This window comes from Aulonocara stuartgranti (genome assembly GCF_965226115.1).
Source record: "Aulonocara stuartgranti genome assembly, chromosome: 12".
Lineage (NCBI taxonomy): Eukaryota > Metazoa > Chordata > Actinopteri > Cichliformes > Cichlidae > Aulonocara > Aulonocara stuartgranti.
The window spans coordinates 12,328,189-12,343,154 of record NC_138948.1 but is presented as its reverse complement, the minus strand read 5'-3'; the positions used below and the strand labels follow the sequence as shown (position 1 = coordinate 12,343,154).

At 37.4% G+C, this 14,966-nt stretch overlaps 1 protein-coding gene across 20 annotated transcripts in view; it reads left to right on the top strand.

The window, feature by feature from the left end:
• Positions 1–14,966, top strand: part of gpat2 (glycerol-3-phosphate acyltransferase 2, mitochondrial) — a 170,840-nt gene that overhangs the window by 73,451 nt on the left and 82,423 nt on the right. Inside the window, exon 1 of one of the 20 annotated variants that reach the window (XM_082553972.1) lies at positions 1,477–1,584. The exons of the other annotated variants lie outside the window; for them this stretch is intronic. The gene's annotated coding sequence lies outside the window, so the exon portion shown is untranslated. Of the gene's footprint in view, positions 1–1,476; positions 1,585–14,966 lie in introns of those variants that run through there. 20 annotated transcript variants of the gene reach the window in all.

Here is a 14,966-nt window from a genome sequence, read left to right as displayed (position 1 = left end):
AAAACACGTTTGCTGATCTTCTCTGTCTAAAATACATGATAGGCATATGTCTCTGTTTATCGCTAAGACTCTAATTGGAAGGCTGCCATTTTCCACCACTTCTATGCTAGGATGGCACTCTGGTCCATATCAGCCCTAGTCCTGCTTGGCTATCATTGCAAGTCCAGCTTCTAATTTCTTCGCTCTAACCACCTGAAACTCTCTGCAATGCATCCAGAAAATGAATTCTTTGGTTGCTCTCAGTCAATTTAAATTCATGATTACAAACCATTTAGGTTCCATCGTTATCTCTTGAATGAATTTGCCTTTTAACTCTAGATTTAGTCTCCTGCAGTAGTGTATTATTGTTTTTTTTTTTTTATCTTATATTATCTGTATCCTTTGATTTAATTTTAAACACTAAAAATAATTGTGAATTAGTTTTTTATGGCCTTTTTTTTTCTTCTCTTTTTTTGAGAATAGTTGCTCAGATTACTGTAGAGTCATGTGAAAAAACCTACATTTCTGACTAAAAACAGACCTGCGATACAAACGTATTTAGGAGCACCATGTGAATAAAAAGCCTGACAACATTAAGCCCGCGCAGCCACTAGTTTCAAACAAAAACACTGATAGCAGTGATGATAACGCTGGCACATTTTAATGTGGAGGCAGAGTTGTTTTACACAAGAGCAAAGAGGCAGAGCCGAGAGGCTTAGCTCAGAGTGAAAAAATGTGCTTCTAGCTTTCAAAACAGCTGCGCTGTTCCTGTAATCACCATTGAAACCTTTACTAGAAAAAAGTCTTTCAACAAACTCCAACATGAAGAAAAGCAAACTTTGTAGTTGCTCCATCCACTGCTGTTTGTTTTGTACACAGAAACATCTGCAGTAAGCCTCCAGAAGTTGTATTAAAAGATGAAGATGAACTGTTAACTTAGTCTGACACCAGACTGGTTAAATCATACAGCTTGCTGAAGGCTAAATTAAACTAAATTGCATTAATATTTATTAATAAAAGCGGTTTTCACAAGCCAATAAAAATGTACATGGGCCAGTAAGGCACTGGCCTGAGGTTAGGTTGGACACTGAATTATTATTAATAATAATTAATTGTTCAATCGATAGATTAATAAAATGATCAATAGCTGCACCCCTAGTAGCCAGATGCTGCTAATCAAAGGCACTTGATTAATTGGTCACGTTAAGCGTTAGCACCTTTTTATAAACAGGGTTCATACGGGTGCTTGAAATCCTTGAAAATACTTGAATTTTAATGTTATCTTTTCAAGGTTTGAAAAGTGCTTGAATCTCAGATGTGGTGCTTAAAAGTGCTTGAAAGTGTAACTGTATTTCATTCACCACAAATAACTATCTGATTGAATAGTTTTCTTATCAGATAGAGAAATAAAATGAGTCGCAAAATGTAGAGGCAAATTTTCTCCGCCTGGGCTGCCTTGCCCCTCTGTCTGTTTCAACGTGTAACCCCGCCCCTCCCTCGGACAGTCGGGGATGGGTGCGCTAACATACTTATAGGTTGCTGTTTTAATGAGTGTTTGATGGAAAACAACAATGGCGGAGGTTGCGCTCTCCAGTCACATGATAGGTGAGTCCTAGTAAATAATTTTCCAGTACGTGTACGTTACACATGCTATTTTTAAAAAATTATGATTATTATTTTGCTAGCTATCAAACTCGCTGGAGAAATGATTGAAATGCACTGCGTGTGATGCAGTATGGCAGCGCTATTATGGAATATGCTGTGAACTTAGCTAACATTACTTAGCAGTGAAATGAGTTAATTTACTCAAGTGAAAGCTTTAAACATTAGCCTGATACATAACTTGCTAACTTAAGGCTTTCTGGTTAACCCTCTGGGGTCGACCGACCCAGAGTCTCCATTTCAACTTGGGTCAAACGTGCGGACTTCAAACTATATACCAGTGTTTAAATTGTGTTGATACGCCACGTAAAACCGGTGTTTTTTGTTTTTAATAAAACAGTGGCGTTTCCTCCGGGAAGAAACGGTAAAAACGGCGTTTTCTAAGGAGAGCGCTAGCAAACACGCTTTGCTTGTGAGTGAAAAACAACAGTTATTGGTGAAAAAAGAAAAAACACTCCTTCCCTATTGGTGGAAAAATGTACCACGTCGACCAATCAAAAAAATGATATGGCAACATGTGGCATTTGGTTGTTTGGGAAGAGGGGGAAGTTTTAGGAGTGAGCGAGAGAGAGAGAGAGAGAGACAGTTTTGATACATGAGAAATTTGTGACGTGTACCGTGTTTGGAGTCTCAAGTTAGTGTGTTGTCTTGTGTAGTTAGTGTGTAGTGTAGTCGTTGTTTTGTTTTGTGTGTCAGTTCTACTAGTGATCGTCACAGTTGCTGCAAAAAAGCCACCAAAGGCAGATTGCAGTGTAAACACTGAGTGACACACCTGCTGTCAGACCTGCAGGTTTATCCCTGTGCTGTTCTCATCTGTGTTATAGTGGACACAAACTATTTTTTGGAGTTGCATAAATATTTTTTGTGCTTTCTTATTTGATGCAGAACACCTGATTATTCCGTAAATAGTTTGAAATGGTTATATAAAAAACGTCTGAGCCTTGGCTGCATTTTTAGGTAAATAGTACCATGTAACTTTGTTGTTTGCAAAACTTGTGCATATTTTTAAAAATGTACAATTTCTATTTGCATTTCAAGTTATGAAAATGATTCGTTAAACGTGCTCGTGGTTTCTACTTTCTACTTGTAAAATTTTGTCTGAATTTAGATAAATTGTGCTGATACAGTTTGTCAAAATGAGAAAATAACAGATTGGCAAGATAAACAGTTTTTAAAGGTGAAATATAGAGGCCAAATCAAAAGTAGTCAAAAACGGCCAATTATACCCTGGATCCCAGCTTCTTTGAGTATTTGAAATAATGGTAATATGAGTGATCCATATGGTCACAAAGATTAGCCACTTGTTTCTGTGCTACCAAAGTTCCCCGGCTTTCATTCAAAATGTGTTTATCGTCAGCACCTGCACATTAAACTACTTAAACATTATAAATGTCTTCAAGCTCACACTGAAGCCTGTGGGGCACCATCAGCCACTGAGAAAGTACACACATTTATATGTGTATTTGTATATGAATATTTCATGCTTTAAGGCTGCCTGTTTATTTAAGGGAGATGAACAAAATACATTGGACTTGTACATAATATCACAGATGATAAATTAAATAGATTTGAAGTAGATGCTTGTGCATTCTTAAAGCATTAAAGCATGTGCTGGAAAAGCTTGAATTGGACCCTGAAAAAGGCGCATGAACCCTGTCTAAAGCTGGAGTTGTGGGAAGTTGTTGATCTGGAGTATTCAGGTGTGTGTTAACACACTGCAGTAGAAAGTAGAGTAGACATCTCAGCAAGTTCACCCCAAGGTCAGATACTGCTGAGATACTCAGAGAAACTGCAAAAAAAATCTAAGAGGTACATCTTAAACTCTACAGGCCTCAGTTGGAAGTGTTGGAAAGGTTACCTCTTCCCTCTAAAAAATAACATGGCAGCACAGTTTTGGTTTGCAAAGTTGCATCTGAATAAACCACAAGACTTGTGAAACAAGGTTTTCTGGATAGGTGAAATCAAAGTGGAGTTGTTTGGCCATAATGCACAGCATCACATTTAGTAAAAATCAAACAGCATAATGGCACAATCACCTCGTACAAACTTTCAAGCACAAGGTTGTCAAGCTTGATCCAAACTGGGTCATGCAACAGGACAGTGATCCCAAAGTCAGCAGCAAAGCTACAACAAAATAGCTGTGGGAAAAAACACAAGTGCCAGCAAACTCCACTGAGCTGAAGCAACATTGTAAAGAAGAGTGGGCCAAAATTCCTGATAGAGTTACTAAAGGTGAATAGACAAGCCACTGAATCATGGGGTGTTCTTAATTTTACAGGACTGCATCTAATTTGATTGTATAAAATATGCTTTCATTTTTGATGAAGAGGCTAATTCACTAAATTAATTTCAATTATTTTTTACCACATGCAAGACAACACCAGGATCTAAGTAATATGGATGTATTGCCTGGGATTCTCCTGCATAGAGATAACTTTTGCTAAATTAAGAGTAAGGAAATTTGGAGCCTCTTAGATGTGTTTAATGTTTATATCAGTGTCATTTTTCATCTCTCTGTTCATGTTAGGTATTCATGCTTCTGGATTCCTACAAATGTGCTATGCCTTTAATAGCAGCTGTGACTCATAAATTAAACCACTGTAGAGCATAATATATTTTGCTGAACTTTTGAGTCGCCTAAATTTACAGCCATGTATCCAGCTTCATTGCTGCCAAACAAGAAGCAACAAAATCTAATGTTGCCTTTTAAACAACCACTTCCCATAAATTTAATTTATGCGTAGTAGAGCACATTACCGCTGTCTTCAGGCAGTAGATTGCTTGTGCAGATGCTTATAAAAGACCATCTAAATAGTTGATAATTTTCAAATATGTCACAGCATGATATTAAAACAATTTCTGGAACTGTATTTGAGTTTGACACCACTGTTGTACATGATCTGTAAAAAGTAAGTCAGTATAGCTTGGGAGGCACACTAACTTGGTTCCCTGTGATAACTTTGTATGTCATCATTTTATATAAATTGTGAGCCCGGTCAGTCTCTATTAGAGCACCGAATGAATTGAATACATGTGAGGTACACACTACCAACTACTCCATTGGTAATCGGATCTATAGGAGCATTAGGAGACAGAAAGGTGCTAAAGCTGTGGGGCTGGATGTTAGGTTTGTGTGAGTTTGCCAGCATGGCTGAATATTGAACAGTGGATGAAACCAAGTGCTGAAGAATTAGCAGCATTAGAGTCTGAACATTACCCTAATGAGCTGGAATTGCATCTGTACTTTAGGGGAAATGTGACTCATAACTAGGACCGGGTAATAAGCCGGAGCTCTTTTTATATGCTTGGGTAGAATATTGTAGTAACCATTTTAGCTTTTATATAAACTGCATCAAAATGGCATTGGTTCAGAGCAATTTACTGGATGATGATGATGATGCAGAGGCAGCCCACCATCTCAGTCTAATCATGTACTCAGTGAAGAAGAGAAATCTTTGGTATGGGAATAAAACGCATATTCAACACATAATGGTACCTAAATAAATCAATTATCTGCAGAGTCAAGCAGGTTCTGTAGTCGTGAAACATTTTAACAAGCGAATGGGTGTGTATTGTTAGCACAGTTATTTGATCTTACTGGTGAAACTCACAAACAGGACTTCAGTCTTCATCCTTCATCATTTTCTATCTATCATTTTTTATTTTGTTTATTCTCATTTACAATTCTTGGTTTCCAGGCTTTTCCTAATGAATCTTGGGGGGTTTCCTGATAAATGGCTGTACATATAGCTTCTCATAGAAACAGTGAGGATAAATTCTGCACACTGCACCTCTAAGAATGTAAAAATGGGTGACAAATTGAAGGAAATTACTGAACATTTGTCCACTAATTGAGAGGATCTGATGGTTCTGTTTTGTTTTGGGCATGATTTAGCACACCTTTTTTCCTGAGATCAGCAATAGTCCAGATCCAGACCCAGATGCTGTTTTTTTTTTTTGTTTTTTTATGCGCCCAGACCTGTTACTAGACTTTGACTGACCTTTTTAACCTTCCTTGAATTTACCATGGGGCTTTAATCTGTATAGTGTTTTCTTTTGTCTGTGATGGGATGCTACTCAGCAAATCAAATCATTTATTCAGAGCGCGTATGAAAACAAAAAACTCTGCCAAGAGATGAGATGCAGAACTCATCTCTAGGGTTAGATGTAAGGTCATCTGTCCAGTCATCCCTTTCCTCACTTTATGAGGAAAAAGGGGGAGTTAATGCCTAGATGGTTAGAGAAATACAAGATAAAGGGAAACTTACACTACACCTTTTACCCCTCACACGTAAAAGCCTAATGGGGTTTTGTCAAAAACCCGCCAGGTTGGCAGGCAACATGAACACCCACGTTTGGGAATGGGATAAATCGAGAACTAAGCGACCTCAAGGTCATAGGTCAAGTTTTCAGAAAATCTTGTGAATTGAATAACTTGAGAACGAAGTGACGTAGGATTTTCAAATTGATACCATAGGTGAATCTACTGGGAGGCCAAGGGGTGCCACTGGCTACAGTCACCATTTTTTTTCTAAAGTCAGCTTTTTCAAAAGCTTTTTTTTAAAGTTCAGAATGCAAACTTATTTTACTTGAAATGAGAAAAGAACATTTTACTTTTAGAGTACCCTCTAGGTCATTGTGACAATTTATTTGTCTTACACACCCAACCAAACAGCAAATAAAAAATTAAACAAAAAGTAAGTTAAAAATCAAAATGTCTAGTCCAGCAAACATAGAATAAAATCTCTGACGTAATGTTAAGTCTTTTGTGCGATTTGGTGCATCTCAAATAAATAAATGAATAATCCAAAAAGTAGTTATATTAATACTGAAATATTTCCTCCAAACAAAACGTATAAATTCTCAATGTGCCAATCAGTCCGTGCATGATTCATTGCTCCGCCCATCAAAAAGTCACCTGCGCGAATATATCGCCTATCGTCATTTAGTGGACTGACGACTGTCAGCTAGAAAATTTTACATATCGGCCAACCTTAGTGTACAGAGGAGTTTATGGTTGACTCAATGACTTCAAGATGCCAATATGCTGTGGCTGCAAAACGAGCCCAAATCATCACCCCCTCTATCACTGTGCTTGACATTAGAAATGGGGTGCTTGTGCTGATATGCTGTGTGGTTTTCACCAAACGTATCACTATGCATTATGGCCAGACATTTCTGTTTTGTGCAGTGTGCCCAAAGGACATTGTTCCACAAATCTTGTGATTTATTCAGATGTAACTTGTAACTTGCCAAACATGTTGATGATCAGTTAATCAAGCACATTTTAATATCAGCACCTGGCTGTTATTTATCCTCTTAATTCCCGGAAGTAGTAAGAGTGTACTGGAAAAAACTGATTTTCACATGACTTTTATATGGTGCGGAGAACCAATTATTTGATCCTCTGCTGAATTCTAAGTTTGTTTTCTTACAAAGGGATGAACAGTTTCTAATTTTATGAAACTAATTTTATGAGACAGAATATCAAAAAAAGAAAATCCTGAAAAAACAAATTGCATAAAAGTTACAAATTGATTTGTATGTCACTGAAATAATCATTTGATTCCCTACAAGCTAGCCGGAATTGTGCATAGCAGAGATTGTAATCTGTCTCCCACATGGGCATGCAGATTTCAGTCAGTCAGTCTGTTACAGATACTCCTGATCTCAGTGATTTGAGGAGTATCTGAAGAAATTGATTCAGTCCACAGAATCAATTTCTTCTATTCCTCACCTTCGCCATAGGCAAGAGAATAGAACTGTCAAAGCTCACTTCAGAGACAACATTGTACACTTGCACAAGGCTTGAATGGGCTACAAGACCATCAGTAAGAAGCTTGGTGAGAAGATGACAAGTAGTGAAATTACTTGGAAATGGAAGAAATATAAAATGGTCTTCAGTCACCCTAAATTGTGAGCTCCATGCAAGATTTTGCCACATAGAGTGAGGATGATCATGGGGAAAAGTGGTGGGTCAGCCCAAAACTACATGGGAAGCACTTGCTAATGATCCAAAGGTAGTTGGGACCACAGTCACCAAGAACACCATTGGTAGCACATGCCATAATGGATTGAAATCTTGCTCTGCCCACAAGGTCCCCTTTATTTCACTCAGTGACATGAAAATCACTTTGTAACTTTTATGTAATGTCTTTTTTTTCTGGATTTTTGGTTGATGTTATGTCTTTCTCCATTAAAATGAAATTACCATAAAGAGTGTCCATTTCTTTGTAAGTGAGCAAACTTACAAATTTAGCAGTGGATCAAATATTTCCCTAACTGTAGGATAACTTCTAATTTCAAATGAACCTGATAAAAACAAACATACAAACTAAGAAATACACAAAGAAACAGCATTTGTCAGAAACTTTTGAGACTACTTTAGAGTATGTCATAAAGCAAATAATGGTAGAGGTAAGAAATAATTTGTCTTTAGAGTTTCAGAGCTTTCTAACTCAGAAGTGTTAAGAAAAATGCTTTATGATTATCACTGGGGTGTTGGATTAAGTGCTCATCCCCATGTGCCTAAACAAAAGATGATGTGTCTGTTAACAAGAGCAAGTATCACTTTCCATTAACACTTAGGTGGCTCATGAAAGCTACACTAATACACTTGACATTGATAACAATTTTTCAGGCTGAGCCCATGAGTTCTGTCTCCTGCAGCGTGTAAGGCTGCTGCTTGAAAGGCATCGTCTCTTAGCAGGATGTTACTTGGTGGGGGGGCTGTGTTTGTCCATGCAGCCTGTGGCTCCTCTCACACCCACTCTGTTAATCCAAAGTTAGCAGACAAAGTATTTGTTAGTTTAAATTAGATTCTTTTATCAAAGAAATGGTCTCAAGTCATTATTGATACAGTTTTGTATTTGTACATATTTACCATCTTTCTGATTTTTGAGTTTTTTGCATATTTTTCAAACTTGAATGTTTCAAGTTGTTTCAAAAACGCATTCTGTGTATGTGTGTGTGTGTGTGTGTGTGTGTGTGCGCGCGCGCGCATAAAATTGGAAAATGAAAAATTGATCCTTAGAAATACAAAATAACTCATGTGAGGATACACTTAACATATGATCATACGCTAATTACTAAGATGTCCAGAAATGTGCAGGCTGGAACTTTCTTTTTTTCACAGTTAGAGAAATGTTGAAGTCTTTTTTTTTCTTCTTTTTTTTTTTTTTACTAATCCATTATTTACTGATCCATTATTCATTTAACAGGTAGGACTTTATTAAATGAATAATGGATCAGTCTCCACAGCGTAATGATGGTATTTAAAAGAAGCTAAAGAAAGCAGAGAAATTCTTTCTGTGAGAGCCCTTTAGAAAGTTTGAACTGTGTGAAAAAGAACTCGACATGATTAAGTTGGTGAATTTAAGGTTGTCCTTAGTTATAAAAAAGCCATTGTCCTAGGACATTACGACGATGTCATGTCTATTAGATCCAAGGTGAGTCTGTCAAAGGACCTTTGCAATCCTTTATCCCTCGGTCTTTCATCAGCTGTTGTTTCCTTCCTTTGTGTCCTCTTGCTGTCTTTGACTTTAAAGCCAAGCTGGTGCATAATCCCTGGAGGCTTCTTATAAAAGAGTGATGTATGCCTTTCAGTACAAAGGCCATTTTAGCATTTTCAAGAGAACAAGATTCTGATATAGATGGGTTTTGTTAGAATTTTGTCAGTACCAGTACCAGTCAGTACCAGTATTGATACCTTTACTCCTACTCTGTTATTTTATTTTATCTCCTGAGGGGGAAGATGAGGTGGAGTTGCTTTATCTGTGCTGTTTTTTGGTTGTTTACCGTGTGATCGCATTATGCTGAAATTACCAGGCCAAAATCCTTAAAACTTGGGAAAGTGGAGCTGGGCAAAAAAAAGGAACCCATTTAAATTATAGTGTACTTTAAACTTGTAAAATGGGTCATTGTCCTCCCCAGTGGATACACTGTCGGTGAGCCCTTTTAGGCTTTTTCAGTTTAAAGGGTTACAATTTCAAGACCTAGTGCAACAGTGCTTAATATGCCCTTTATTATTGTAATTTGTCTGGGCCCTTCAGTTGTGTGTCAACTAGGGGTGGGTTTAAAAAATCGATTTCCTGATTCATAACGATTTTAGCTTGAATAATGCAATCAATATTGATTCATTAAATCCTAAATTTATTTTCAAATATAAATTGATTTTGCCAGAAACGCCAGAATCTCAGATTAAAGGTCACAAAACTATTTCAAAGAGTTAAAACACTTTGAGTTAGAACACTTAAAACACGATTAATAAGCAGGTAGACGGATTTCACTGCACGTACACGGACACGTTGTCTGGTGCTGGAAGCCGACATCTCACAGATTCTGAACCTGCAGGATTTGTCACTCTCTGTCCAAAATATACTGAACCAACAGCAAAAGAAGATCAAAACTACGCTTCATGTTTGAAAAACATTGTCACGAATTCCCGCTTGCTTTGGCTGTTTTGCTTCCACCAAGATAAAATCACACTTCCTGCACAGCCCTCTCTTTCTGTCTTATTATGCACCAGTCTACCATTGTGTACAGTGCTGTCGGTCACTATTTTGTTTTTTGTTTTTGTTTTTAAACAGCCTCCGCTGAGAAAACCTAATTTAAACTTTTTAAATTGAAAAAAGCTTAGCTGTGTCTCTAATAAAACTTCAGTAACTTTGTTCTGTTTCACTTTTAGCAGCATCAGATAATGTTCATATGCTGATTCATGATTTTCTTCAGTTTTTTTTAATCTACTGCAGAATATTTTTAAGGCGGTTATCTGCTATGAAAAGCCAGGCCAGGAAAATCTCCATGTTTTTCTGTGTTTTATCCTCAGTTACTTTGACACAAAGGCAGCTGCTGTGATGCTTACACCTCTGATGAAGTCTCACAAGTGTCAGCTTTGGCTTTATAAAAATATGGATATGTACCGATAAATGATCTGAATTATAATATTTCAGATTGTCTCATTCAGAATCAAATCCAATCGGGACCTTGCGAATTGGAATCGAATCGATTATAGAAATCAAAATCGATACCCAGCCGTAGAGTCAACACAATGTCAGTTTTCCTCAGAGGAGATGTCAGAGCTTGCATTGCTATGGCAAAAAGCAGTAGAAAGTCCGACTGAAGAAACTTAATAGTGTCTATGAAGGAAGCCAGAAATGGTGCATCTTTCCAAAGTGTTTCCATTGCAGTGACAACATTTACAACACACAATTAATTCTTTCCAAAATAAAATAAAAGTGATTCTTGTTCTAAAATAATGTCAGATCATGAATATTGTTTCCTCTGAGTTAATTACTGTAGCTCAAGTAACTAAAGAGTTTGGAGTTTATAGAACAAAAAAGAAAAGAAAAGACTGGGGTGTGTGTGCAAACACTAGTATATATGGTCAGAGGCAAGCAAACCGTGGAAAATGTCATACAGATATTTAATTAATGGTGATATAAAGAATTAGCTTTAGCTGGTGCTGCAGCTTTTTGAAATGAATGTGTTTTGATTTGCTGGAAGCGTAACTTTGTAAAGATAATTACTGTAGAGTTGTTTAATTTAAACGTATTCAGTGGATTGGAATTAGTGTGTTGATATGTGAACTGGAGTTTTTTGGGAATGACGTATTGTAGTTTATTGTACTTTTACAGCTGACCTACAATTACATGCAGTTGTTCACATAAGTTTGGCTGTGGCATTTCAGGTGTTTCAGGCGAGCACTTTAGCATTTCAGTCTGTCCAGAGTGAGTGTATGTAAGTAAACATAAGTCAAAACAGCAAATAGTTCCCTAATTTAAGACTGGTCATTAATAAAAATCTGTATATACTGAGAAGTCTTAAGAAATATGAAAGTGTCAGTTAATCATCCCAAAGAAAATTTTAACTGAATATCACCAAAAATGGAATTAATTTAAGCAAACATTATTGTGAGTAATATACAAATCTTGGCCTTTGAAAAGCTAAAATATTAGATGACAGGATTACTTCTGTATATCTACAAAAACGCTTTAAGGGATCCATTTATGGAAAATGTATTTGAGTCCTGCATGTACAGCCTGTTACTAATATGTCTATGATTTCCTTATACCACTGCATTATTAAAAGTTTCTAGGCACTTAAATACAAGCCTCTATGCTGAATTAAATATAAAAGGCATTAAACAAAAAGTTTTCAGATGAGATTGCATTTCACTGCACAAAGTGGCAACCCATGGGTAAAATGTAGGCAAAGCCATATGCTGTAAACGAGCTAATTCAATACACCAGCAGAGCAGAAAAACAGCTGATTGTTGCTCCTGATACAAGCTATAGCTCGTACAATTGTAAAGCCCACAAGGCAATTTCTCAGATTTCTTCACAAAGAAATTTGCTTTTAATTAGACAAAGTCTCTCAACAATTAACCTTTGCGTTCCCTCGCTACAACTAAAAAACAATAAAACGTTTTATCTTCCTTTATTGCCAGTTTTAAGAACATAATACCCACACGAATGACAATTTAGCGTTGCAGATTTGAGATGTTTAACCCGTTTAAAGTCAAGGATCATTATAAAACAGTGAGGTTTTATGATTAAGCATTACCTAAATTTTGCTGTGAGTGTGGAAGCAATGAAAATTGTGCTTCCCGCTCTCTCTCTCTCATACAAACTCTCTTATGCAGTTTCTGAAGTGGTGGATGTGTGCAGGCTTCTCTATTACTCCCATGCCTTAAACATTTTTGAGCAGCACTCAGCTCATGGGGCTCCTGCTTGTATCGAGTCCAACTTGGTAAACTCTGACACATAAATCTGCATCACTGACAAATAGCAAACCCATATAGACAGTGTTGACCTTTGAGGGAACACAGAGCTAGAGAATACAACATCAGGCAAGCTTATTTTCTATATTGTACAATCAAATTTTATATCAGGCTGCAGTGCTATGGTGTAGGTCATTAAAAAAATTAATGGCTTGCCAACAGTTGATTTGTTTGTTAAATAAACTTTGTGAAATCATTGCTGTTACTCTCTGATTGAAGATAGCAGGCAGGTCCTGAATGAATTAGAACATTCAGTATATTCCTGCTTAATCAAACGCTGTTGCCATGTTAAACTGACATTTGGGCAGGGTCACACATAGAAGACAGAGGCCAGACTTTAAACAAAACTTGTTCCAGTGCAGGCAAAAATGACTTTTTATAGTTAGAGGCACGTTCTCGAGTGGTTTAACCCTTAACACCTCATGTTCTCAGCCCTTCTCAGCTGCACCTAGCCTTGATGAGGGGCAGGACCTTTGCTAAAGTGCCCCTCATCAAGGCTAGGACCCAGTCAATCAGATCTGGCAATGCCCTGGCAAGTATGTGAAGTATGCTCTCTCTACCAACGGGATTTACCACAATGCAGGAAATGGTATCCAAACTATGTTCCTGTCAACGTTTCATAGCTAGTAGGTATTTGTTATCAGCTGCAGCTTGTAGACATTTTCTTAACTTTTATGTGGTAACATAAATTTGGGGGCACAGTGGAACAGTGGTTAAGACTGTTGCTACAAGGCAGGAAGTGTTTTAGGTTTGAATCCATCATCTACCATCCATCTTCGACAGTACTTTTTATTATCTAATAGAATAACTTGCTATGAAGTGGATTAGTCATTAGAAAAAACCTTTTCCAGTCATGTAAACAAAGATGAAATGTGTTGATTAAAGAAGGATTTAAAAAAAAAAAAATGAATGTTGCATACTTACTGTGGGAAATGGGATGACCAAAAAGAACAAAAAAAGCCCATTATGAGAAACATTCATCACCCTTCAACTTTACAAACACTGGTCTAAACATCAGCAATAGATCAAGTCCTAGATTCTGGGATTCAATAAATGTTATCCAATAAAAGATAATGATTATTATCTTTGATGATTCTTTGATGAGACAAATGAGTGAGACAAATGAGCAAAACAAGGCTTTCCTTTGGTCTCTGATCCCGTCTAATACCTCTATGACTGACGTAGGGCTGGGCGATACGACCCAAAATTCATATCTCGATATTTTTTTAGCTGGATGGCGATATAAGATATATATCTCGATTTTTTTTTTTTAAAGCCATAAAGTAAGAACAAAAAGAGAGTTCTTAGTCAAAGCTGTGTCCCAGATGTCACACAGGCACTTTTATTAACATAGAGCATAGATGTACATAAAATTTACTCAAAAATAAACTATGAGCATTTATTAAATAATAATGCTCCATAAATAAAAGAAAACAATGTTGTTTTTGTGCATAACAAAAAGCTCACAATTGTGCAGTCAAAATGTAAACTAAAAGACGCTGAGCACAATAACAAAGACAGATTTCACAGCTGCTCTGTTCCCAACTTGTACTGCGTGACTGACAGCCTGGAGTTTGAAATCCACTTCGCAACCACGTCTCTTAACAGGTGCCATTTATGGTCCTTATACACAGTAGGGTAATATTACGTTGAAGCACAGTACGTATAACTCCGCGAGGCTCAGCCGTAATGCTCCGACAATCCATCAAGCGGTGCAGCTCCGTAGCTTACCAAAGTCGTACTAAAAATTTTTTTGACAGATTGCTGAGCGCCCTGTTCCACATAAAATCGGTTCGCAGCCATCAAGCACAACCAGAATTCATATATAAGGCGCGCTGTCAACTTTTGAGAAAATGAAAGGATTTTAGTCCGTGCAGCCCCTGTGGGCTGCATGGCGTTAGCGTGGTTAGCTCGTTTGCGTGGTTAGCTAGCTAACACATTGACGCCATCCAGCCCCACGCACGAGGCGATGCGCAGTAACTCGTTAACGGAGATTCGCCGTGTCCATCTTGTCGCTTCCTGCAGGTGAAGCGATGGGGGAGGAGGGGGAGTTGTGTTCAGTGAACGAGAGGCGAGGCCGAGTAACGTTGCGTAAAGACGAAAGTGGACGAAAGAGAGACAAACTTGCGGCTCCACAAGTATAATTATAACGTAACATAGACTATATCGATATAAAGGATATTGTCACATCTTATATCTCGTATAAAAATATATCGATATTTTTTAAAAACGCGATATATCGCCCAGCTCTAGACTGACGCCACAGTTCACTCCCAGAAATTGTATTTAATTTGAGGGGAAAGTTTTTAACCCAGTCAAAAGGAGGTTAAGTATTGTGGGATCTTGTTCACGAGTGAAAAATTATACAGATAAGCAAATCAGTGTAGCCATAGCAGTACGGTTTCCAGTTACCAGGGGATCTACTGTGTACTATGTAAAAGTCTTGTGGCATGCAGGAGGACGCCAAATTCAGGGCTCGAGAAACGAGAAATAAACTTAAAAGCAGATCAGCATCCAGGAAATCTAAACTAATTCTCATGTTGAA